Source organism: Schistocerca gregaria, chromosome X (genome assembly GCF_023897955.1).
Source record: "Schistocerca gregaria isolate iqSchGreg1 chromosome X, iqSchGreg1.2, whole genome shotgun sequence".
NCBI lineage: Eukaryota > Metazoa > Arthropoda > Insecta > Orthoptera > Acrididae > Schistocerca > Schistocerca gregaria.
This window is the reverse complement of record NC_064931.1, coordinates 426,647,022-426,672,581: the sequence shown is the minus strand read 5'-3', so window position 1 is coordinate 426,672,581 and position 25,560 is coordinate 426,647,022. Positions and strand designations below refer to the sequence as shown.

The 25,560-nt window shown below is 40.4% G+C and overlaps 1 protein-coding gene across 4 annotated transcripts in view; it reads left to right on the top strand.

Annotated features, from left to right (window-relative positions):
* Nucleotides 1-25,560, top strand: part of LOC126299578 (uncharacterized) — a 152,077-nt gene that overhangs the window by 44,882 nt on the left and 81,635 nt on the right. For 3 of the 4 annotated variants that reach the window (XM_049991587.1, XM_049991588.1, XM_049991590.1), the window contains one exon: nucleotides 7,774-7,918. The exons of the other annotated variant lie outside the window; for it this stretch is intronic. The gene's annotated coding sequence lies outside the window, so the exon portion shown is untranslated. The remainder of the gene's footprint in view (nucleotides 1-7,773; nucleotides 7,919-25,560) is intronic. 4 annotated transcript variants of the gene reach the window in all.

Below are 25,560 nucleotides of genomic sequence, written 5' to 3'. Positions count from 1 at the left end.
TGTGCAAGGCTACATTGAATTGTTAGTTAAAAAACCTTACAATCCGGAAAATTGTTTAAATTCCAGCCAAACTGTGTGCTTTGGCACACGTTCTCATTTCACAGTAGAAATTCACTTTTCTTTAGACAAATATATCAAGAACATAATTAAAAGTCATTTAAAGAGGCTTGGGAAAACTTTGAAATACTATTTACCTGCTGTGTCTAGTATTAACTATTGGATTCCCAATCTACTGGAAGGAAGAATAATTTTGAAATCCTCAATAAGCATGAATTGAAATGAGCAGCTTCTGGAAATTGGCAGTGACTTTTAAGTTACAGAAACATTATAAATCTTTGTACTGATAAGTTTTTTTGTTAAGGTTAAAGATAGAGTTCCCAATGCTATTGATGAAAGCGATGGCAACTTTATTACTTGTCTAATCCACTTATTTCTAAACAAGGCTTTTTCTTCTTACACTTCTATAAAAAGTGTATACAGGAACAAATTTCTTGTCAGAAGTAATTTGGAAGCGTCTTTTGGTGGTTCCTGACTTCAAAGTTATGTGGTGTGCAAAGTAGGCGGATCTTTCTCACAGAATTCCAAGAAAGGACTGAGCAGGTTAATTCCATAATGAAAACTTGTCCATGCTAGACCTACCCTTCGTGGAAAAGCCTTCATCAGCCCTTTTGATTTAATGCAACTAAAATGTTAACTAATTAAATGAATTAGCACTGTTGAACCATTTGATTGACATTCAATTACTTACTTGTTACAGTTTATTAGATGGGGGTTCATGCACATCAGATTTTTGTGAATGGGGGTCATAGGTAGAAAAAGTTGAGCAACGATTGCTGTATCTGCAAAAATATCTACACGACATCAAATCTGTATTATACAGCCACGAAATTATGTATTAAACACAAGTATCTTTGTTAAAATTAAAAACTAAATTAATGTAGCAACACAAACAGCACACTAAGAAGACATATGAAGTATGTGAAAACATTCTTGCTTAAAGTGTGCTGAAACAAACAATTCAGGAATTGAAGATTTATGACAACAAAAATCAGATGTTATGAAAATGATTTTAAACTCTCATTGATATTGTAGTGCACCATAAGCAGGTTACTCATATTTTCTGTAAATAATTGATTATGTTTACCTAATTATAAGCCCAGCTGTACTAAATACCCTCTTGCTAGAGGCAAGTGTGCATAGTATGTCTCGTGCTATTTGAGACAGGCTGGGATAAGTTGTTGCTCTTGATTTCAACCACTCCATAAGTGACTGTCCCTCATCTGATTTTTCCCATCAACAGATACATAGAAATGTCATCACCCATGTTGTCCTTCACCCACCATGATACAAAGACCCTCTTTGCATGTTTTGAAGGGGTTGATGCTGAGGCTTCATCTTCTGTACAAGATTCTGCAAATGATATGACATGGAGGATAATTATGTTATATTGTGCAGCTGCTAATAAATTGAATTTATTTTTTAACTTTTATATGATCAACCTTTTAAGATGGCATGGATGATAAAATATTTACTTGGCAAACTTAACATCACATCGCATTTACTGTGAGGTGCCCATATCGGTAATGTGCTGCGGCATGAGCTTTTTCACTCCCAGTTACTGAGAATTGGCTTAGATGGCATTCCTGTGGTACTAGAAATAATGCAGTAAAATGCACTGACTGTTTCCATTTTTTGTGTAAGATATCCCAAGTTCGTGCTTTCAGCAGTGTTGTTTCCTGCAAATGATTTACAGTGTTCAGGTGCACCATCATCTCTGAATACAATCTCATATCTACTTCTAGGTATTTAAAATATGAAACTAAAAGTTTGTATTGGTTTCTAAAGGCATAGTATTATGTATATGGGTATGCTTACCTCACTGTCTGCTGAATTCTCAGTATATTGTTCCTGCAGCTGGTACAGCAATGGCACAAGCAACTGCAGAATTGGACCACTGTCAGCTTCGATAGCAGCAGTAGCCTTCTGAAATACTTTCGAGATACTGAATTAATTTTTCAACTGCCTGGTAGTACCAGTTCTCAAACAACTGCATTTTCCCTAATTCACTTAAAACCTAGGAAATATGTTCATGATACATGAACATGATTTTAACATGACACACAAAATATTCCTGTAAGTATCAATGTGCTGGTTTATAGTAACTTGCAGCTGCAAGTCTGTCACATGACTGTTTCATTTCAAGTAAGTTTTTACATGTTTTTTGCTTTCACCGTATGTAAACATTAGGACAGTATTCCTGAAAAATTTATCCTCTAGGGTGTGTTGTAGAACAATGTTAAGGGCAGTGGTCATTGTACAGAAAGTGACAGTAATTCTGAAGTGTATTTTTCCACATTGGCGCCCCCTCCCCCCCCCCCCCCCCCCCCCTTCTGATTGATAATGAACATAATCCTCAATATATGTCTTGTGAATATCCCTAAATTGCTCATGTTACTTTTGTTTCCTCCCATATATACATAGAACTTTTCTCCAAATCAGATGGAAACTCTGCAACAAACGGGAGCCGACTTTTCCATTACAGGTCTCCTAAGAGTCAAATACTGCATTTTAGTGTACGTGTCTGTCCACATTTCAGTTGTACATGCATGTGCACAATGCATCATATATTGCAGCACTTTGGGGTTCATAGCCACATGGTATTCTTCTACCACCACCACCACCACCACCACCACCAGTCTAACCATTAGGAGAAGCTTTTGCAGGTATTAAAGTGGTGCAACAGGGTTGTGGTACAGTTATCATGCTAATAACTTGCAACAGTCATTGCACTATGGAAAACCTACAGATTTATTCTAAATATCTACAATAAGTGTAATGTTGTTGTTGTTGTTGTTGTTGTTGTCTTCAGTCCTGAGACTGGTTTGATGCAGCTCTCCATGCTACTCTTTCCTGTGCAAGCTGCTTCATCTCCCAGTACCTACTACAACCTACATCCTTCTGAATCTGCTTAGTGTACTCATCTCTCGGTCTCCCTCTACGATTTTTACCCTCCACACTGCCCTCCAATGCTAAATTTGTGATCCCTTGATGCCTCAAAACATGTCCTACCAACCGATCCCTTCTTCTAGTCAAGTTGTGCCACAAACTTCTCTTCTCCCCAATGCTATTCAATACCTCCTCATTAGTTACGTGATCTATCCATCTTATCTTCAGTATTCTTCTGTAGCACCACATTTCGAAAGCTTCTATTCTCTTCTTGTCCAAACTAGTTATCGTCCATGTTTCACTTCCATACATGGCTACACTCCAAACAAATATTTTCAGAAATGACTTCCTGACACTTAAATCTATATTCGATGTTAACAAATTTCTCTTCTTCAGAAACGCTTTCCTTGCCATTGCCAGTCTACATTTTATATCCTCTCTACTTCGACCATCATCAGTTATTTTACTTCCTAAATAGCAAAACTCCTTTACTACTTTAAGTGTCTCATTTCCTAATCTAATTACCTCAGCATCACCCGATTTAATTTGACTACATTCCATTATCCTCGTTTTGCTTTTGTTGATGTTCATCTTATATCCTCCTTTCAAGACACTGTCCATTCCGTTCAACTGCTCTTCCGAGTCCTTTGCCGTCTCTGACAGAATTACAATGTCATCGGCGAACCTCAAAGTTTTTACTTAGTCTCCATGAATTTTAATACCTACTCCAAATTTTTCTTTTGTTTCCTTTACTGCTTGCTCAATATACAGATTGAATAACATCGGGGAGAGGCTACAACCCTGTCTCACTCCTTTCCCAACCACTGCTTCCCTTTCATGCCCCTCGACTCTTATGACTGCCATCTGGTTTCTGTACAAATTGTAAATAGCCTTTCGCTCCCTGTATTTTACCCTTGCCACCTTTAGAATTTGAAAAAGAGTATTCCAGTCAACATTGTCAAAAGCTTCCTCTAAGTCTACAAATGCTAGAAACGTAGGTTTGCCTTTCCTTAATCTTTCTTCTAAGATAAGTCGTAAGGTCAGTATTGCCTCACGTGTTCCAACATTTTGACGGAATCCAAACTGATCCTCCCCGAGGTCCGCATCTACCAGTTTTTCCATTCGTCTGTAAAGAATTCGCGTTAGTATTTTGCAGCTGTGACTTATTAAACTGATAGTTCGGTAATTTTCACATCTGTCAGCACCTGCTTTCTTTGGGATTGGAATTATTATATTCTTCTTGAAGTCTGAGGGTATTTCGCCTGTCTCATACATCTTGCTCACCAGCTGGTAGAGTTTTGTCATGACTGGCTCTCCCAAGGCCGTCAGTAGTTCTAATGGAATGTTGTCTACTCCGGGGGCCTTGTTTCGACTCAGGTCTTTCAGTGCTCTGTCAAACTCTTCACGCAGTATCGTATCTCCCATTTCGTCTTCATCTACATCCTCTTCCATTTCCATAATATGGTCCTCAAGTACATCACCCTTGTATAAACCTTCCATATACTCCTTCCACCTTTCTGCCTTCCCTTCTTTGCTTAGAACTGGGTTGCCATCTGAGCTCTTGATATTCATACACGTGGTTCTCTTCTCTCCAAAGGTCTCTTTAATTTTCCTGTAGGCAGTATCTATCTTACCCCTAGTGAGATAAGCTTCTACATCCTTACATTTGTCCTCTAGCCATCCCTGTTTAGCCATTTTGCACTTCCTGTCGATCTCATTTTTGAGACGTTTGTATTTCTTTTTGCCTGCTTCTTTTACTACATTTTTATATTTTCTCCTTTCATTAATTAAATTCAATATTTCTTCTGTTACCCAAGGATTTCTAGCAGCCCTCGTCTTTTTACCTACTTTATCCTCTGCTGCCCTCACTACTTCATCCCTCAGAGCTACCCATTCTTCTTCTACTGTATTTCTTTCCCCTATTCCTGTCAATTGTTCCCTTATGCTCTCCCTGAAACTCTGTACAACCTCTGGTTTAGTCAGTTTATCCAGGTCCCATCTCCTTAATTTCCCACATTTTTGCAGTTTCTTCAGTTTTAATCTACAGGTCATAACCAATAGATTGTGGTCAGAGTCCACATCTGCCCCTGGAAATGTCTTACAATTTAAAACCTGGTTCCTAAATCTCTGTCTTACCATTATATAATCTATCTGATACCTTTTAGTATCTCCAGGGTTCTTCCACGTATACAACCTTCTTTCATGATTCTTAAACCAAGTGTTACCTATGATTAAGTTGTGCTCTGTACAAAATTCTATTAGGCGGCTTCCTCTTTCATTTCTTAGCCCCAATCCATATTCCCCTACTATGTTTCCTTCTCTCCCTTTTCCTACACTCGAATTCCAGTCACCCATTACTATTAAATTTTCGTCTCCCTTCACTATCTGAATAATTTCTTTTATTTCATCGTACATTTCTTCAATTTCTTCGTCATCTGCAGAGCTAGTTGGCATATAAACTTGTACTACTGTAGTAGGTGTGGGCTTCGTATTTATCTTGGCCACAATAATGCGTTCACTATGCTGTTTGTAGTAGCTTACCCGCATTCCTATTTTCCTATTCATTATTAAACATACTCCTGCATTACCCCTATTTGATTTTGTGTTTATAACCCTGTAGTCACCTGACCAGAAGTCTTGTTCCTCCTGCCACCGAACTTCACTAATTCCCACTATATCTAACTTTAACCTATCCATTTCCCTTTTTAAATTTTCTAACCTACCTGCCCGATTAAGGGATCTGACATTCCACGCTCCGATCCGTAGAACGCCAGTTTTTTTCTCCTGATAACGACATCCTCCTGAGTAGTCCCCGCCCGGAGATCCGAATGGGGGACTATTTTACCTCCGGAATATTTTACCCAAGAGGATGCCATCATCATTTAATCATACAGTAAAGCTGCATGTCCTCGGGAAAAATTACGGCTGTAGTTTCCCCTTGCTTTCAGCCGTTCGCAGTACCAGCACAGCAAGGCCGTTTTGGTTAATGTTGCAAGGCCAGATCAGTCAATCATCCAGACTGTTGCCCCTGCAACTACTGAAAAGGCTGCTGCCCCTCTTCAGGAACCACACGTTTGTCTGGCCTCTCAACAGATACCCCTCCGTTGTGGTTGCACCTACGGTACGGCCATCTGTATCGCTGAGGCACACAAGCCTCCCCACCAACGGCAAGGTCCATGGTTCATGGGGGGGGGGGGGGGGGGGGGGGGGGATAAGTGTAATATTCTGCCATATTAGGTTATCTCTTGCTTTCTTCAATGAATGTAGGTTCTGTCCTCCAGTTTCTTCCACAAAATATCTGATCGTTGAAGGGAGCTTTGCTGTTCACTATATATTTTTGACAAAAGCAAGGGGAGGAGTAGTTTCTTGTGTACAATGATGTGGTAGGCTTGACTCAGTGTACCAGAATTAGCAGATACTATAGAATTAAAATACAGTGCAGGATTTAATTGTTAAACACTTGAAAAAGGGGATATCTTCTCATACACAAGGCCTGTTCAGAAAATCCTGGAAATTTCTCCACAAAGTTCTTCTATGCTTACCTTTTACTTATTGTGCATGGTCTCCTTTGAAATAATCCCCTCCACAATTGATATAACGCTCCCAGTGCCGTTTTGACTTCTGGAAGCAGTCTTTGCATGCCTCTTGCTGGATCATATGAAGTGTTGTCTGTGAATTTTCTTTTATCTTGTCTGTCATTGCAAATCTTTGTCCTTTCAACAGGGTTTTCAACTTTGGAAGTAATAAAAAAAGTGTGCAGGGACCAGGTGTGAAGAGTACAGAGGATGAGGCAGTGTGGTGATTTCATTTTTTGTGCAGTAGTCATGCACCAACAGGGATGAAGGTGCGGGCATGTTATCATGAATTGTCTCACCACATTTCAGGCCGTTTTCTTTGCGCATTTTTTCACATGCATCGCAAGGTGACCCAATAGTACCACCAATTAACAGTTTGTCCTTGTGGCACAAATTCATGATGAACCAATCCTTCATAGTCAAAGAAAACTATGAACATGACTTTGACATGATCTGAAGAGCTTGTTTTGGTGTTTTTTAGAACCTTTTCCGACCCATTGCAAAGATTGAACCTTGGCCTCAACATCATAATCTCATCACCAGTTATAATTCTCTTATGGAACATCTCGTTTTCTTCTGCAATCTCTCTTACAGTCAGTCTTCCATTGGCATGCACAATTTCATTGTCATTCCTGACATGAGCGTCGTCAGTAGACGTCAAAGGGCGTCCTGAAGGAGGGTAATCTTTAACCCCTTTCCAGTCACTTTTAAACCATGTGAACCATTTGCAACACCAAGTGTGGCTAAAGCACTCATCGTCGTTGATATGTGTCTGGAAAGGTTTTCTTGAGTTTCACACAAAGTTTAATGCAGACGCTTTGCACCCATAACTCTGCCGAATCGAAATTCGCAAACTGTGAAACACAATGTTCCACTCAATACAGCTCTGAACATCAACTATCAGACGTACAACATGGCAATTTCCAGCAGTTACACATCAAACACAGGTGAAAAGACCTCGTACACACTTAGCAAAAAATACTGATGTCAGGTACATATTGGAATGTAGTATTTATTGGAAGAGGAGGAGAAGAGTGTATCATAAAGAATTTAATAATAGCACAGAAACATGAAAAATTACAGCATTCAAGTTGAAAATGTAATGCCAAAGTAGTTAAATATTTGTGTATGATAATGAATGTCTACTTACAAATGTTTGTCTTTTCTCTTTCTTTCTAATGCACAGTGTAATAGTAAGATCTCCCCAAAATGTAATCTTACAATGCTGATTTATGCATCGCTGAAATTACAGGGACACCTTTAAATTCACAACCATGTATTTCAAATGACATGAAGACCACACAGAAACTGCTGTTAAAATGAGTATTTGTGACCCACTGCCCGGAAACAGGAGTTTCTGCAAGAGTGGCTTATAGAAGTCGTCAGTGATCAATAAGGTGAGGTGCTTATTAAATAGGAATTATGTTACTTGAAGAAACAGCAGCCAGCCACTTTTTATACAGCTTAAGCTTGTGTATACCAAAACACATTTCAGGTTTTGACACATTGTCATGTAGATCTTCATCAATACAATGCCCCCCCCCCCCCCCCCCCCCCCGCCCCCGCTCTCTCTCTCTCTCTCTCTCTCTCTCTCTCTCTCTCTCTCTCTCTCTCTCCATCTCCCCCCCCCTCCCTCCCTCCCCCCCCTCCCCCCCTCCCTTTTTTGTTACTGCATTTTGAACACTGCCACTGTCATATGGAAAATAACAGTTGTATGAGCTACCACATTTCCTGAATTGTATATTTGTGTTTAATTAACAGTTAATTTCAGTTACTCCTTTTCCATAACTTCTAGCCCCTTTTTGTGTGTGTGTGTGTGTGTGTGTGTGTGTGTGTGTGTGTGTGTGTGTGTGTGTGTGTGTGTGTGCGTGCGCGCGTGTGCGTGCGCGCGTGTGCCCACACACACACACACACACACACACACACACACACACACTCACTCACTTTTCACGTCATTCATGCAGCATCTAAAATTTTCTTGTACATTCCAAAGTTACTTTGTCATCTTAATATTGCAAACATGAAACTGTATATACCTCTATATGAGTAAATAAATAATGATAGGATATTTCTTGTGTACCATGCAATGAATGTACTGCAATGAGTCACTATTTGTTATTTTACAGGTAATTTTTTTCACACTATTTATGTGAAATTACTAAAGTTCAAACACGGAATTAAAATGATGTCGCATTTTTTGTTGCACCCATTTAGAGGGCCCAGATCTGGCCTGAGGTACCTGTGAAGTCCCGCCTACCTATAGCATCAGGGCTTGTATGTTAAAAGTGTGGTTTAGTGCATTTTGAGGAGGATACAGAAGGTCTGTTATCCTCGTCTTTTATTTCTGCTGAGTATACTGTCAATTAGGTAAGGACTATAACCATTGTTGTATGATATTTATTTATTATTTCCAATTCATTTTCAAAATACAGTTTGGTTTCTGATATAGATAGTAGGTGGTCCACCATGGAATGCAAAGCTGCATGTTTGTGTGTTACCACAAACCAAACCAGATTTTGAAAATAAATGGAAAATAATTAAAGAAATAGCATACAGCAATGGTTATAGTCCTGCCATAATAGACAGCATACTTAGTAAAAAGAAGAGGCAGAGGATAATAGCACTTCTGTATTCTACTCGGAAAACACTAAACCACACTGATAACAAATGGTCCCCCATGCTATGAGGGGTGTTCAGTAAGTAATGCAACACTGTTTTTTTCTGCCAGTTTTGTTTGAAAAATTCAGATTTTATTGCCGGCTTTGTGGAATATTGCTGCTTCAGCCCTTACAGTTTCATGAAGTTCCAATAGCTGGCAGCACTATACATAGCCTTCAAAATGGCATCTGTAACATAGGTATATTCCAAGCAAGGAGCTGTCATTGAGTTTCTTTTGTCAGAAAACCAGAGCATCACACACATTCATAGGTGCTTGCAGAATGTGTATGGTGACCTGGCAGTGAGCTGAAGCACGGTGAGCCTTTGGGCGAGGCATCTCTCATCATCACAACAAGGTCGCACATACCTGTGTGACCTCCCGCGTGCTGGCTGACCAGACACACAGCTGTGACTCCTGCAATGTTGGAATGTATGGACACTCTCATTCGAGGTGATTGACGGATCACAGTCAAACACTTCGGTGCACAACTGCACATCTCTGTTGATAGTACTGACAGAGTCGGCCACCAGATAGGATACTCCAAGGTGTGTATCCACTGGGTTCCTCGGGCTAACAGAAGACAAAAAAAACTGCGAAGGGCTATCTGTGTAGGATTTCTCGCATGTTAAGAGGCTAATCATGATAATTTTTTGTCGAACAGTGTCATAGGCTATGAAACATGAGTACATCACTTCCAGCTAAGTGGCATTTTGTGGAAGGGTGCCATACCACCTCTCCTCTGAAGAAAAAGTTCAGAGCTGCACCCTCAGTTGCTGAAGCCACAGCGACAGTCTTCTGAGGCTCTGAAAGGGTTACTCTGTTTGATGTCCTCCCTCGTGGTGCAACGATATCTCTGACGTGTATTGTGCTAAACTCAGGAAATTGAAGAAACGACTTCAGCGTGTTCGTCACCACAAAAATGCAAATGACTTCTCACTCTCCATGACAACTCAGTGCTTCACACAAGTCTGCACACTCGAGTGGAGCTCTCAAAACTTTGTCGGACTTTTCTTCCACATTCACCCTACTGCCCAGATCTTGCTGCTTCCGGATTCCATCTGTTTGACGCAATGAAGGATGCATTCCACGGGAAGCCATGCTTGAATGATTGGATGATGGGGAGGTTATTGATGCAGCAAGATGTCGGCTCCAATGTCAACCAGTAGAAAGGTACAATATGAACATACAGGTCCTCACTGTAAGGAGGAGTAAGGCTGTTGCATTGAACAGTGATTATGTTGAAAAGTAGAATTTTGTAGCCAAAAGGATGGGGAATAATGTGGTGTATTGGAATCTTGAATAAAACTAGCTTGCTTTCAGAAAGCAAATGTGTTGAATTACTTCTTGAATGCTGCCTTGTATATGTTGGTAGAACTTCACAGTTACTTCCCATCAGACTAAAATCCAGGAAATATATTCCAGCTTTTTATACTTGGAATACTGTTGCCTACATTCTGTTCAACAGTAAAGACGAGATTCCACATTTAGGACTGAATGGAATTTATAGGATTTTCTGCAGTATATGTGGCAACTGTATGTAGTTTAATCAGGTGGGAAATAAATGTTAGACTGACTGACTGTGAAAGGCATTGGAGACTGAAAAAGAAAGATTCCTACTTTCCTGAATGTGTTCTAAATGAAAGTCGTTCTTATGATATTAAATGCAAGGCCCTCCATAGAGGAACTAAAGGTAGCAAATTGACATTAGTCAGATGTCCAGCTATTAAAAAACACCAATCAAAGAATCTTCACATGGTCATTAATGACCAAACACAGTTTCATTACTCACACTTACTAAGGTAGCAGCAGCCAGGAAATATTTTTCTCGACAGTAGATAAAATGCTTGTTCTAACTGTTTTACACACACACACACACACACATTCATTCACATTCACGTTTGTTATATAGCGTTGTATCTTGAATAATGTACTCATCTCTGTACTATGCTGAGATTTTTTATATATATCATGAATACTTGTTATATTATAATCAGGGCATGCACTGTTAATTTTGTAGCTTGTGTAATTTTTGTTGACGAAAGAAATTTCCTTGTGAAAATCTACAGTTGTTTCAATAAAGTCCTGCAAGAGCATCTGGGGTAACACTACTACCAATTCTGACCACCTTCTTTTCTGCCATAAAGTCTTTGTTTGCTTGTGACTGGTTTCACCAGAATATGATGCCATATGTCATAACTGAATTGAAAAAACCAAAACACACAACTTTGATTGTTTCCATGTCACAAATAGATGCAGTAGAGTGAACAGCAGTCGCTGCTGAGCTCAATCTTTTACATGGGTCAAGGATGTGATCTGCCCATCTATTAATATGTATTCCCAGGGATTTGGAAGACTCAGCTCTCAATTGCACCGTATTTTAGTTCAACATCTTCCTCATTTTTTTGTGTTGTGTGAGATAGAAAGAACAAAGTCATTATGACATTGAGTGACATACCATTTGAAGTGAACCAATCTGCAGCTTCCTTCAGTATTTCAGGTTGTGTTTCCCACAAGAACAGTTAAATTCCCCTTCTGGCCATCCAAACTTTGGTTTTCCATGATCTCCCTAAATTTATCCGTGCAAATGCCGGGATGAATCCTTTGGAAAGGGCCCACCCGATTTCCACCCCTATTCTTGAGACAATCTGAGCACATGCTCTGTTTCTAATGATCTCACTCTTGACACGATGTTAAACTGTATAATCTTCCTTCTTACAAGAAGATAAACAGTGGTGTGCGTGTGAGATGGAGGTAAATAGCACAATTCAGTGATACACCATTATCCTTATGCTTTATGTATGTTCTCACATGTGAATTGTTACTGGTGTACTTACTCACCTTGCTTTCATACATAAATAAATATACCCTGTGTCAGCCGTGGTCTTGTCAGTAGAAGGGATCAATCCATTTTTCTTTGGACACACAGTCCAGTTTCCACTTTTTAACAAGACACACTAAAATACTGGTGCTTTGGAGGTTATTTATACTTGTGCATGTTAACCCACGTGAGAAAAGATACAAAAAATGTCTATTCAAAATAGGCTTATACCCTTTTGATCATTTAAAGTTGTCATTATTAGCTGTAAGTCATATGTCACCCTTTTTTTCTTATTTGTGCACTTTTGCCCAAAGAAGTGCAAATCTAGTTGTAACTTCTACAGAATATTAAACACCTAAAATATCACAAGTTTAATGGAAATGGAAATATGAGTGTATAGTTTCGAAGTATTGCAACACAATGTTATCACTTTGCTACTTTTTGTTTTGAGAGTAAATTTTACTGTTTTAATAATGACTTTTAGGGAAATTCTCAAAAGAGATGTTACACAGTGTTTCTATTGCAATGCAAATGTTTAGATTTACCCTAAAAGTGAAGATATTCTGACCAGCCCTCTATCACACTTGTTCATATGTGGATTCAGATTTTTTCCTAGTATACTCATTCTATCTTGAGCTAAAATGCTTGTAAAAAAAAAAGAAAAAGAAAAAAAGAAAAAAAAAACATTTGTCAGTTGGAATGGGAGTTTGCTGCTCAGGGTAATGTTGATTTGCTTTTGAGAGCACTGTTACAATAAGTACAAAAATGTTAATATCTGACTACTTCTGAATCTATAAAGGACTTCAAAAAGTAAGTTACATATTATTATGGCACTGCAGTTAATTTTCATTGAATTCTGCACTACACTTCAAAACAACACAGACACAGGACACTATTTTTCAAAATACTCATCCATTTTCTGCAGACAACGGTAGGAACTTTCTACTGCCTATTCAGTTCCTCAATGATAGAAATCCACTCTTCGATAATGGAGCCATTCTAGAACCACTATGTGAATGTCCCCATCATTGGAAAATCTTTCAATGCTGTGAATCAGTTCCTCGATTGGACATTATCCATGTCTATGTGGCGTTCATCAAATTGTTGGCCCTGTTTCACTTTGGATGGACACGGCATTGCATTTGGTCCACATGATGCCAGAATTTAATGGTGAATCTGTGTGACATCTAGATGTTTTGCCCCACAAGAATCATACTGTCTTACGTACTTCAACTTTGGCATAAATTCCAGCTGCCATACCATTTCATTCCCACACTGTGATGCACCTATTAATCTTACCGCAACAGAACTTTGTTTCAGGAAACCCAGAACACCTATTCCCTTCTGACAATGTGCCACTCTTGTTGCACAATGGTGTTAATGTGAGATGACATGTGTAACTTACTTTTTGAACTTGCCTTGTAATAGAGCATTAAGGGAGAAGTAGAAAATGCAGTTTTACTGCTTACGTGAGACGGGAATGCTAGTGTCCAAGCTGGTTGCTATGGAATATTTCTAACATCGCTAGCATGATCTGGGTTCTCAATAATAATAATAATAATAATAATAATAATAATAATAGAGTTGTGGTTCTCTGTATTTGAACAGGAGTAATAATTTTTTTAAATTTAAATGTGCTGCATTAAATTCAGAAACTAAGTTAGGGATTTTAACAAGTTTAAACATATAAAAGACTGTACTCTGAGCATGATTCTGCACACACACTGTCACATTACTTCCCACAGATTCCAGTAGCAGCTGTCATCCTGACATGAATAACATTATCAAAGGCAGACACGAGTCGTCATTGGCGTTGCCACCGACAATTCCTAGTAGTTTCGAAGAGTAACATTTTTGCAGCCAATGATGTGCAGTCGATGTTGCATATGAACTGTGGATGTCTTGGAAATAAAAGTGAACATTTATCAGATCATGTGCGTTGTGTGTTGTGATACAAAAGGCTTTCATAATAGCAAGTGATATGCAGTCAGTTTTATCAGTCTGTTCTGATTAAATGTTAGTCAGTCATATGAGAAAAACCAACTACTCTCAACTTGTACTAGAATTTTCTGAATGACAATCTGCTGTATTGGCTGTTTTTGTTTGGTTTAAAATATTATTTTGTTTTGTCCCCTTCACTAATATAAAGTTCTGGTAGTGCAGCCGTTTTCAAGTGTCTGAAATGAAGTGTAGATAGAACACAATTAAAGTATAAGCAACAATTAGTCACTGAGTCAACATAATAAAAATATAAATAAGACAACTTAAATATTTGCATGACTGTCAAAAATTATTTTGGTCATACATTGTTAAACTGCAATGAGGTGAAGCAGTTTGCAATAAAATAAAAAGTGGACAACATACAATGAGGGACAACATCAGATAATTACACACTTTACTATAGTACCAGACATTAAAATAAATAAAAATACCACTTGCAAGTAAGAGCGTATTTGGGGTTAAGTACCAAGTACAGCAAGCCGCCCCCCCCCAACCCCCTCCCCCCCCCAACCCCCTCCCCCCCCCCCCAAAAAAAAAACAGCTGGCCAGGGATAAACCTGAGTACCAATACTCTGTGTTGTACAAATAATGTTAAAGGAATCTGTGGTAATCTACATAAACGGTACAGTGCACAAATGAATGGCAGTAACGGAAAGAACAACTAGTATTTTTATTTTACATACTCAAATTTATCTCTGACCACTGGCTGATCTCAAGTGTCAGTATTGGACAAGGAATTGGAAAGGTATCAGCCATGTCCTCTTAATACAAATCATCACATCATATAATTTTTGGAGTTTTCCTAGTAGGCAGAGTATTCTATCATTTTTCAGGTATGTTTCTGAAAGATAATTACTTCCTAATTGAGGCAGTAATGATATTCTGGATGCCAGCTTGAAACTGATGGAAAAATCTAATTCACTTCAAATGACCACGTTTGTAACTTGTTCTACCATTTCATTAAATTGACAACTCACTGAAACTTCTTGGCACATTAAAACGGTATGCCAGACCAAGACTTAAACTTGGGACTTTCACTTTTCACTAGCAAGTCTACCAACTGAGCTAACCAAGCACAATTTATGGCCTGTCCTCACTACTTTACTTCTGTCAGTCTTAATCTGCCTGGAAGTTTCATGTCAGAGCACACACTGCTGCAGAGTGGAAATTTCATTCTGAAAATGTCCCCCAGATTGCTGCTGAGCTATGCCACCACATCTTTTCTTCCAGGAGTGCTACACCTGCTAGAGTCACAGGAGAGCTTCTTAATTTTGGAATGTAAGAGATGAGGTACTGGTGGATGTAAAACTGAGAGGATGGGTCACGAGTTGGGCTGAGTTAGTAGACCACTTGCCCACAGAAGGCAAAGGTCACAAGTACGAGTCTTTGTTGAGCACACAGTTTTAATCTGCCTGAAAGTTTCATATCAGCTCACACCCCGCTGCAGAGTGAAAATTTAATTCTGACAACTCAATGTTCCTCTTACTCCCCAGACACTGTTCTCACTACATCATGTATAGTTTTATTTTATTTTGAGATTCATGTATTGTACTTTTAAAGCTATTATCATTTCTTAAGACCTTAAAGTATTGCCTATAATTGGCTGTTGCAGACTGCTCTTGATTGTGCTGTAATACTATTGCTGATTTCTCACACGAGATTTTACACACACACACACACACACACACACACACACACACACACACACACACCTGTGCAGCTACATTGTGCCCAACTAGCTTTCATAAAAGTCTGTATGAATGTCTTGTACTTATCAACCAAGCTTATGACATTTTACATATCCAAACATTGATAGTCCTTAAAGAGGTGAGAAATGATTGTATTGAAAATGGATTAATGACATAATTGCATGCCTGTGTACTCCCAAATTCTTTAATACCTTCCATTCCTTTTGTAACTGTTTCCAAACTGAACCTGTCCACTAAAACAGGCGAAGAAAATTATTGTGTATAGCTGTGTTGTTTTCTCCCTGTAGTTTTGTTGTGTTTTTTATGGTTGAAAGTAATTGAAATTAAAATATTCGCATATGTTTGACTTCTTTTTTTGCTCTATAGAATACATTATAGGGTAAATATTGAAGCTGCCTAATAGTGTTATTTCCAATGGCTTCTTATATTAACTCAGAATCAAGTTTGCTCAGAAAAATCCTGAAGCTAGAGTGAAGGAATCTGTAAATCATTACCATTAAAAGTAACGTGTTTCCAGAAATTGAAGCATTGACACACTGCACTTGTATATTACAAAGTTTTAACACACACATTTGTCAACATTTAATGTTGTTTTGGGCCACATTAATCTATAAGGAGTATCTGAGCAGGAAGTTGGCTAATGTATGTCAACTTTTCACTTTGAAGATTACGTTTTGTGTCACAAGAATCAAGATCTATAGTTAGTTTGTTGACTTTTATCTGTAATCCTCCAGTACCTGCAGTGCCCTCGTTTGGTTACAGAGACCCCACATTAAGTAGGAATACTTGTTAAACAAACTCCCACCAAAAAAGATATTTCTCTGTCCTACCCATCACAGTGGGAGTGTGACCCCCTCTTCCAAGGCTTTTCCTTAAAAAACCTACAATTACTGCAAACAATTCCCCACATAATTAGGTCATGGCACCTGTTGTTGTAACCATTTCCAGCTATGCATTAATGCATTTGACAATCTTGTTGATGCATGGCCTTTCATGATTCCGTAGCAACTCAAAAATGTACACATTGGTGTGCTGAATTTCAGAAACTATCTTTGTCAGGCCACTACTGATACTACATTCCTAGCCTTACCAGACTTATCTTCCATTGGCTTGATCATTGAAGATGTGCAGGCAGCACAAATGTGCAAACCACAGAATTGAGTATGACAGTAGTTCACACAACCATGCCATTGGTGTCTCAGAATGGGCAAATACCTGTTGCCTCCATAGCGAGCAGCAAAGATCAGGTGGATATCCTTGATCACACAGCAGTAATCCACACTGTGGGAAATGTGGTGGTGGTGGTCGTGGTGGTGGTGGTGGTGGTGGTGGTGGTGGTGGTGGTGTAGACAAGACACTATTAAAGCCATCCACATTGCTCTGCGAAATAGATGGTGACAACAGTTGTGCAAATGCAAGTAGAAGCCAGGCTGTTGAGAAATGAACACTGACATGAGCAATAGACACAGAGCTGTGAACTGGAATTGAAATATTTAACCCAAAGAAAAAAAGCAGCAAATTGCACACAAAAATCTGCCATTTATGATTTGGGTAAATGTGTTATTTGGCAACAGTTTCTGTGACAGTATGAGCAATACTAGAAAATACGAACTTAACAAGTTTATGTTGTACAGACCTAGACTTTGAAGCTAACAGAAAACTCTTAACAAGGAGCGAGTATGGGGGCGGGTATGGGGATTAGAGAATAGTTGAATGTTGATGTGGTTTAAGGTGGCTGCTATATAATCCTTAAACTGTTCTTACCGGTGAGTGTTTGTTGTATAGGTGTTGAAAAGATGAATTTCAAGATTTTAAACAGGCCTGAAACAGCAATGTTGAAAATCTTCATGGTAAATGATAACAGCCAAACAGTTGCAGGATAGAGATTTATTGAAATCCTTCACCACAGTTTCGGTATATCTAAATATATCTTCATCAGCAGCAATACTACACCTGAACAGGAAGACACCTTCATTAGCAAAAACTTAGCACCATAACTGAGAAAGAAAAAAACACTTATAGGTTAAGTAGCCATAAAATTACCGAAGTATTACAAGCACAAAACTTTTAGTCACTTACTAAAATCACATCCTGCGGTGGAGATACATAAAACAATCGTACCAAAGGCTTCGGCAGTAATTGAAACATCATCTCCATTTATAAAACATAATTATGAAGAGAAAGTTGTTGCGAACATGGCATAGCAACAGTACTTCATTTGTGAAGTAGTGTGAGGAGGGTGTGGAAGCCCTAGGGCAGACAGTTTCACTGAGAGAGGGCAATTGTGGTATGTGCGAGACACTCGCGCACATTAAAACCCATGGATACATACTCATGCACATCAAAATTTTTAAAAGTTGTGCTAATTCAGACCTTCTGACTTAATACATAAAACACATCAGAACCGTATGTAAACACCTACATACAATAGAAAATATGATACCAATTTACCTGTGTCCTAGTGTCAAGCAGATGAAGCTTGAGCTAAGGAACACATCTAATGAGAGAGGGCGCTAGTGTTATGTGCGAGAATCTCTTAACTTAAAGACTAAGATACATACACTACTGGCCGTTCAAACTGCTACATCATGAAGATGACGTGCTACAGACGCAAAATTTATCAGACAGGAAGAAGATGCTGTGATATGCAAATGATTAGCTTTTCAGAGAATTCACTCAAGGTTGGCACCGGTGGAAACACCTACAATGTGCTGACATGAGGAAAGTTTCCAACCAATTTCTCATACACAAACAGCAGTTGACCGGTATTGCCTGGTGAAACATTGTTGTGATGCCTCGTGTAAGGAGGAGAAATGCGTACCGTCACATTTCCAACTTTGATAAAGGTCGGATTGTAGCCTATCACGATTACAGTTTATCGTATCGCGACATTGCTCCTCGCGTTGGTCGAGACTCAATGACTGTTAGCAGAATATGGAATCGGTGGGTTCAGGAGGGTAATACTTCTGGAATGCCGTCCTGGATCCCAATGGCCTATCACTAGCAGTCGAGATGACAGGCATCTTATCCGGATAGCTGTAACAGATCATGCAGCCACATCTCAATTCATGAGTGAACAGATGGGGACATTTACAAGACAACAATCATCTGAACGAACAGTTCAATAATGTTTGCAGCAGAATGGACTATCAGCTCGGAGACCATGGTTGCGGTTACCCTTGACGCTGCATCACAGACAGGAGCGCATGCGATGGTGTACTCAACGAAGAACCTGGGTGCACGAATGCCAAAACGTCATTTTTCTCAGACAAATCCAGTTACAGCATTGTGATGATCGCATCCGTGTTTGACGACATTGCGGTGAACGCACATTGGAAGCATGTATTTGTCATCGCCATACTGGCGTATCACCCGGTGTGATGGTATGGGGTACCATTGGTTACATGTCTCGGTCGCTTCTTGTTCGCATTGACAGCACTTTGAACAGTGGAAGTTACATTTCAGATGTGTTACGACCCACGGCTCTACCCTTCATTCGATCCCTGCAAAACGCTACATTTCAGAAGGATATTGCACGACTGCATGTTGCAGGTCCTGTACGGGCCTTCCTGGATACAGAAAATGTTCAACTGCTGCCCTGGCCAGCACCTTCTTCAGATCTCTCACAAATTGAAAACGTTTGGTCAATGGTGGCCGAGCAACTGGCTTGTCACAATACGTTAGTCACTACTGTCGATGAACTGTGGTATCGTGTTGAAGCTGCATAGGCAGCTATACCTGTACACGCTATCCAAGCTCTGTTTGACTCAATGCCCAGTCGTTTCAAGGCTGTTATTACTGCCAGAGGTGGTTGTTCTGGGTACTGATTTCTCAGGATCTATGCACCCAAATTGCGTGAAAGTGTAAACACATGTCAATTCTAGTATAATATATTTGTCCAATGAATACCCGTTTATCATCTGCATTTCTTCTTGGTGTAGCAATTTTAATGGCCAGTAGTGTAGTAGTGAAAAAAACCAAAATGTTACAGTAAAACGAAACCATCTGTCATCGTGAATAAAAACATAACAGAAACATTTAACCATTGGACAGCCAGTTAGACCCATTAAAGTAAGATATAAAGAACACATGCTAGGTAAAAATGGGGAAAACGTGTATAATTCCACATTTGCTGAACATCTATGGCTCTTACAGCATACGCCACGTATAATTGCTACACGAAGCGATTTAGGGGTACAAACTGGACCTGCTCGACACCTGCAGCTGACACGCACAGTACATGAAAGGTCCATTGAAAACGAATGCCACACTCTCCTTTTGAAGCCCAGTAAGTCAGCTGTAGCTGAGGACTGTATTACCACAGGACACGCTACAGATTTTTCTGCCACGAAAATCATGGCCCCAGCGAAAACTTTCTGCGATTCAGTAATTAAAGAATCTGTGGAGATACGATTAGCGCAAAATCTTATAAATTGTGATGGTGGTTTTCAACTGGACAAGGCTTGGGACCTGGTGATCTCTCTAATTTCCTCTGAGAGAAGACATTAAGACATTTTATTCATATTGACATGTTTGGCAACATCTGACATCTGTTTTTAGCGACGCGGGTGAGCATTCTGACAGAGGGCGGACATGTTTTCACCTTTACGCATGCATCTGCGCGCCACAGATAGAACAGTCGTTCCAGAGGGCGCGGATTTCAGTAGAGAACGCTCCTGTGATGGAGGCCGATGCGCATGCATTTTCGTGCCAATTTTTTGCTATAAAGTTGACTCTGGGAACTTGCAGTCTCCAGTGACACATTCACCTGAAGATGGCTGGACAATTGCCAGCCTAAGTATCGTGGCAAGGAGTCAACGTGATCCGGCTGCAATCCCGAAATCTCATTGAACATTTAATATGCCGAGAAAACTTCAAGAATCACAATTTTGTTTGTATTTTCTCTTTATCATTAGTTTTGCTCTACTTTCTCTTTTGATAGCAATTAACAACTGTCTTCATAACAGTGACAAGAAAGTAGATGAGAAAGAGATGAAATGCAAGTGATTTCAAATTTGATGTGCATTAACTGCATCCATATAAATTTATTATGTTACAGCTACAATTTTTTGAATGATATTTGTCATAAAACCTAAAATGTTCTCACATCATGAATGTATGAAGACACCTTGCCATGGTGGCATTTAATTTTTGTGAATGTAAGGGGAAACAATCCATATTAATGGTTTTCCATCTATAAATTTTGTAGCCCTACACTGTTGTTTTATTTAAACTCCGCATTCCTCTCCCTTATTTTCAGTCACATCCATCAACAGTTTTTGATGCTGACAAAAGTAAAAAATAATTTGTTGTGTGACTGGTATCGAATCTAAGGCCTACAAAGTGTCAGTCTGAGGCTATGCACCTTGACTTTTTCTCCATTCTTAATGTGAAAAGTATTTTAATGGATGATAAGTAAATTGATCATGTTCAGTCACTGAGGATGATATCCTCCGTGTCAGTGTGGACTGCTTTACAATGTAATATCAAGCATCTTAAGCTACATCACCATTGCTGTAGCAATAGCAAACACGATTTATGGAACATAATACCTTATAGAGTAACACATAAGATGCAATGAAGTACAGGCTGTGCATTGCACTGAACATAGTGCCTGGACAGCAGTAATACAGGTTATAGAATCAGCGGACCACTGATTTGTGATAGCTTAAATAACATTGTTATATTGGTGACCCACCAAAGCACGCCAGAGGCTCTCCAGAGTGTACCTGGAGGCTGACCCAGGTGGCCTCTGTAAGTGGGCCTGTGAACTGCGTGGACATATGAGCTCTGAAATTGCACGTGTCATGAATGAGGGTACATCGTTCCTCCCTTCTAGTGGGTGGGAACACGTCCATAAAAACACTAGGCACAGAAAAATGCATGGTACAGAAAACGTACTGGTACCAAAAAAGTACTGGTACCATGAAAAACAAGCAATGATTTGACAATCCACTGACATTACGTCCTGGAAAACATCAGTGACAGTGCTGTCATCTGTTTCGTTACCCGATGGGTTATGATGGGTTGGCTTGGTCCACTGTCTCTCGTGAAAGGGCGTAGGGCAGGACAGGGGACGACATGTCCATAGAAATGTGCTCATCCAGGTCAGCGGTTGGCGTTGGAGGCAACAGCAGGGGCATCGGAAATGATGGCTGCACAGGACCGAGCATTTGAGGCAGCAGCAGCAGCTGCAGTGGGGGCTTCACCAGCAATGGCAGTCTAGGAGTGGGGGCAGAGGCAGGAACCCCAGGCAGCAATCTACCAGGTAGAGAGACACGATGTGCGGCAAAGTGGACCATCTGTGACACAGGAACAGACATCTGCGGTGGCTGGGATGTGAGACGTGGTGGGCCCTCTGTAACAGAACCCCCCCTCCCCACCCACCTTGCGCCTGCTATGAGTCCAGACAGGCCCATCTGGCTGGAATCGTTGCAAAGTTGATGACACTGGGGAACGCGATGTCAGATGAAGCAGGTTAAGGAAGGTCTGTTGTTGGCATGTAGTAGCTCCGCTGGGTTTTTGGCCCTCACCAGAGTGAAATGGTACAAACTCAGAAAATGGCCTAAAGCTGGTTCAAGGGACTAGCCAGATACATACTCTGAGTTTTAAATGTCCCAACCACGAATTTGGTCTCGCCATCTGATTGAGGGTGAAATGGGAGAGGTGCGAGGTAGTGAACACCAGTAACCTGACAAAAAGACGCAACAAGAAACAAACTGGGGCCTGTTATCAGTAATGATGGTATACGGAAAGTTGCAGAAATCTAAGACAGGACCAAAATAGTGGCCGCAGCAGACGTGGGTAGATAATGTGCCACATAGGGAAATTTGGAATAGGAATCCACTATAATGAGACCTTACTGATTTAGGAAGGGCTTAGCAAAATCGACGTGTAGACACTTCCATGGGAGCTGCGGCATCGGCCAGGGGGGGACAGCTGTTGCTGAACTCAGTTAGTGCAAACAGTGATAAGCCATGTAATGTCCTCGTCTATGCTCAGCCAATATACATTCCGATGGGCCAAAACTTTGGTGTGAGAGGTCTTCCAATGACCGATATGCAGAAGCTGCAGTACGTTATGACGGGAATCACAACCCAGGGAGCAGTGTTCTCTGCAGTGAACAAGAGAACCCCATCAAACGCACAAAGGCGGTGCTGGACACAGAAATAATTACGCAAGGGATTGGAGACATGGCCCAGGGATTTTTCCGGCCAACCATGCTGCACAAAAGAGGGGACCCAACTAAGTACAGGATCGGCAGTGAAAGCTGATGCTATTGTAGCACTAGTAATGGGAAACTAATTGACTGCATTCTAGTTCTCAATTTGTAAACAGAAACAAAGCAACTCGTGGTCAGTCACTGGATCTCGCCGGATTGGAAGGCGGGATAAGGCATCTGCATTGACGTGTTGTGCTGTCGGCCAGTAATGGATCTGATAATGATAATGAGAGAAGAAGAGAACCCACTGTTGAAAGCAATGTGCTTTCTTGTCTGGCACAGAAGCCGAAGGGTTAAAAAGAGCAACCAACAGCTTGTGATCTGTGATTAAATGGAACTTGGAACCAAACAAGAAGAAATGACATTTCTTGATGGCGAACACAACCACTAAAGCCTCCTTTTCAGTGTAAGAATACTACTGCTGATTGTTATAGTCTTAGATGTGTAAGCAATGGGTCTGTCAGATCTGCCCACATATTTGTGCACCAGTACCATGCTGAGAGTCATCTGCAGCCAATACAAGATGCTGACCTGGCTGAAGAGTGGCAAGATACTGGACAGATTGAAGCTTAGATTTAAGCAAAGCAAACACTCGGTCATAAGCTGGGTCCATAAAAAAGGGTACACTTTTACGCAAAAGTCCATGCAGGGGCAGAGCAACGGTGGATGCGTCCGGTAGAAACTTAAAGTAGTACACCACTTTATGTGGAAATCCTTGCAGTTCCTTAATGGAGGTCAGCTGCAGCAAAGCCACAGTTTCATCACCATGGTGACACAGTGGCTTGACTCCTCTGCGAGAAATCTCGAAACCTAGATACCCAATTAATGGCTGAAAAAATTGAGATCTGGCAAGATTGCACTTGAGACCTGCAGACTGCAAAACAGAACAGTGATCAGAGATTTATAAGGTGGTCTGTGGCGAAGGAACCCAAAAGAATGATATCGTCGAGGTAATTTATGTAGCTGGGCACAAAGGCTGTCACCTGTTCTAAAAAATGCTGGAAAATTATGGGCGTGCTAGTGGTGCCACAAGGTAAGTGTTGATATTGATATAGGATGAAAGGTGTATTGGTAACAAGAAGATGCCTAGTGGTCTCATTGAAGGGGAGCCGGAGGCATGCTTCTGACAAATTTATGTTGGAAAAGTAGTGGCCACTTGATAATTTTGCAGCAACTCGTCAGGTTGGGGCAAAGGGTATGTATCTATCACGGACTGTTCGTTGATGGTGACACTGAAGTTGCTGCAAGGCAAAGCTTACCTGTCGGCCAGTGGTGTAGCCCATTCATTGGAAGAAATAGACCGAATGGCATCAAGTGACATCAAACGGTCTAATTTGGCCTTCACAGAGGTGCATAACGTGACAGGCACATGCTGCGCCTGGAAAAAAAAAAAAAAAAAAAAAAAAAAAACAAGGGCTGGATGACTCTTTAACGGTAGTGTGGGACTGAAAACCAGCAGCACAATCAAGCCCCAGGGAAAACAGATATGAAAAGTCAGTACAGGGGGACTCCAGTTGCTAATATGGAAGTCAATCTGACACTAAATTTACCTCATCAGCAATGGACAAACCAAAAATGTTAAACGCATCTAACCCGAACAGGTCTGTTTTGTGGGAGTTATCTACTACAAGGAAGATGAGATGGCGAACAACAGATTATTAAGAGACAGGAGCAGAGAACTGGAATCTGCTCTTTGTTGTAGCTGACCAACTTTCGTGAAACCTTCGTAAGGGAAGGAGAGCCTAAGTCCACATATGTTTGTGCATTTACTGTAGCTCTTGTGTCCATTTGCATTTTTAGCAGTCTATTAAACACATTCAAGTCAATAAACTATTTGTTCAAGGTAACAGTCATTGTAGAGATACAGTTTATGTCCATCGCTGTTACTGCGTCTGCCATGTTTGAAGAGCAGTTACACACCAATGCAATGGGCCTATCTTTTGACATTTGTTGCAAACAGCCCAACACTTAGGACATGCAGCATGCTTGTGTTGGATGAAGCAGTACAGGCAGGATGGAAGGGGGCTGTTGTGACGTGGCCTGTTGCTGCTGTGCTCATAACTGACACTGCCCCATGCGATGCTGATCCCAAGGTTATACTGCTGCAATGGCTTCCTCATCATCCTGAACACTTGCAGCATGCCTAACAGGGGTTGACTGACTGGCTTCAAATACCTTCCACGACACAACAGTCTGCTTGCCTGTGGCCCATGACACTTCAAAGGACTGTGCTATATTGAGCACATCCATAAGCATCGGATTGTCACAGTGAAATGCGTTGTTCCTGACTTCCCTATCTGGGGCTAGATGATGAATCATATCGCATGCCATGTGATCGGCATGATCCGTACTGTGTGCAAGTGACAAATTTATGATGGCGATTCAACCTGTGTAATTCTGCAGTGCAGGCTTTGTAAGATTGGATTGGATGTTTCTGGCAATGGTAAAATTCTACATACACCGCAATGGCGCATGCATACTGTCACAGTAATAGGTTGTGAGATGCTTGCTCATTTCAACAAATGATAAGTTGGCCAGTCCTTGCAAAGGCGCAAGTTGGCACAAGAACTGATAAATGTGAGATGAAAGCCAGGAAAGAAAGAAAGAAAGAAAGAAAGAAAGCCCTACCC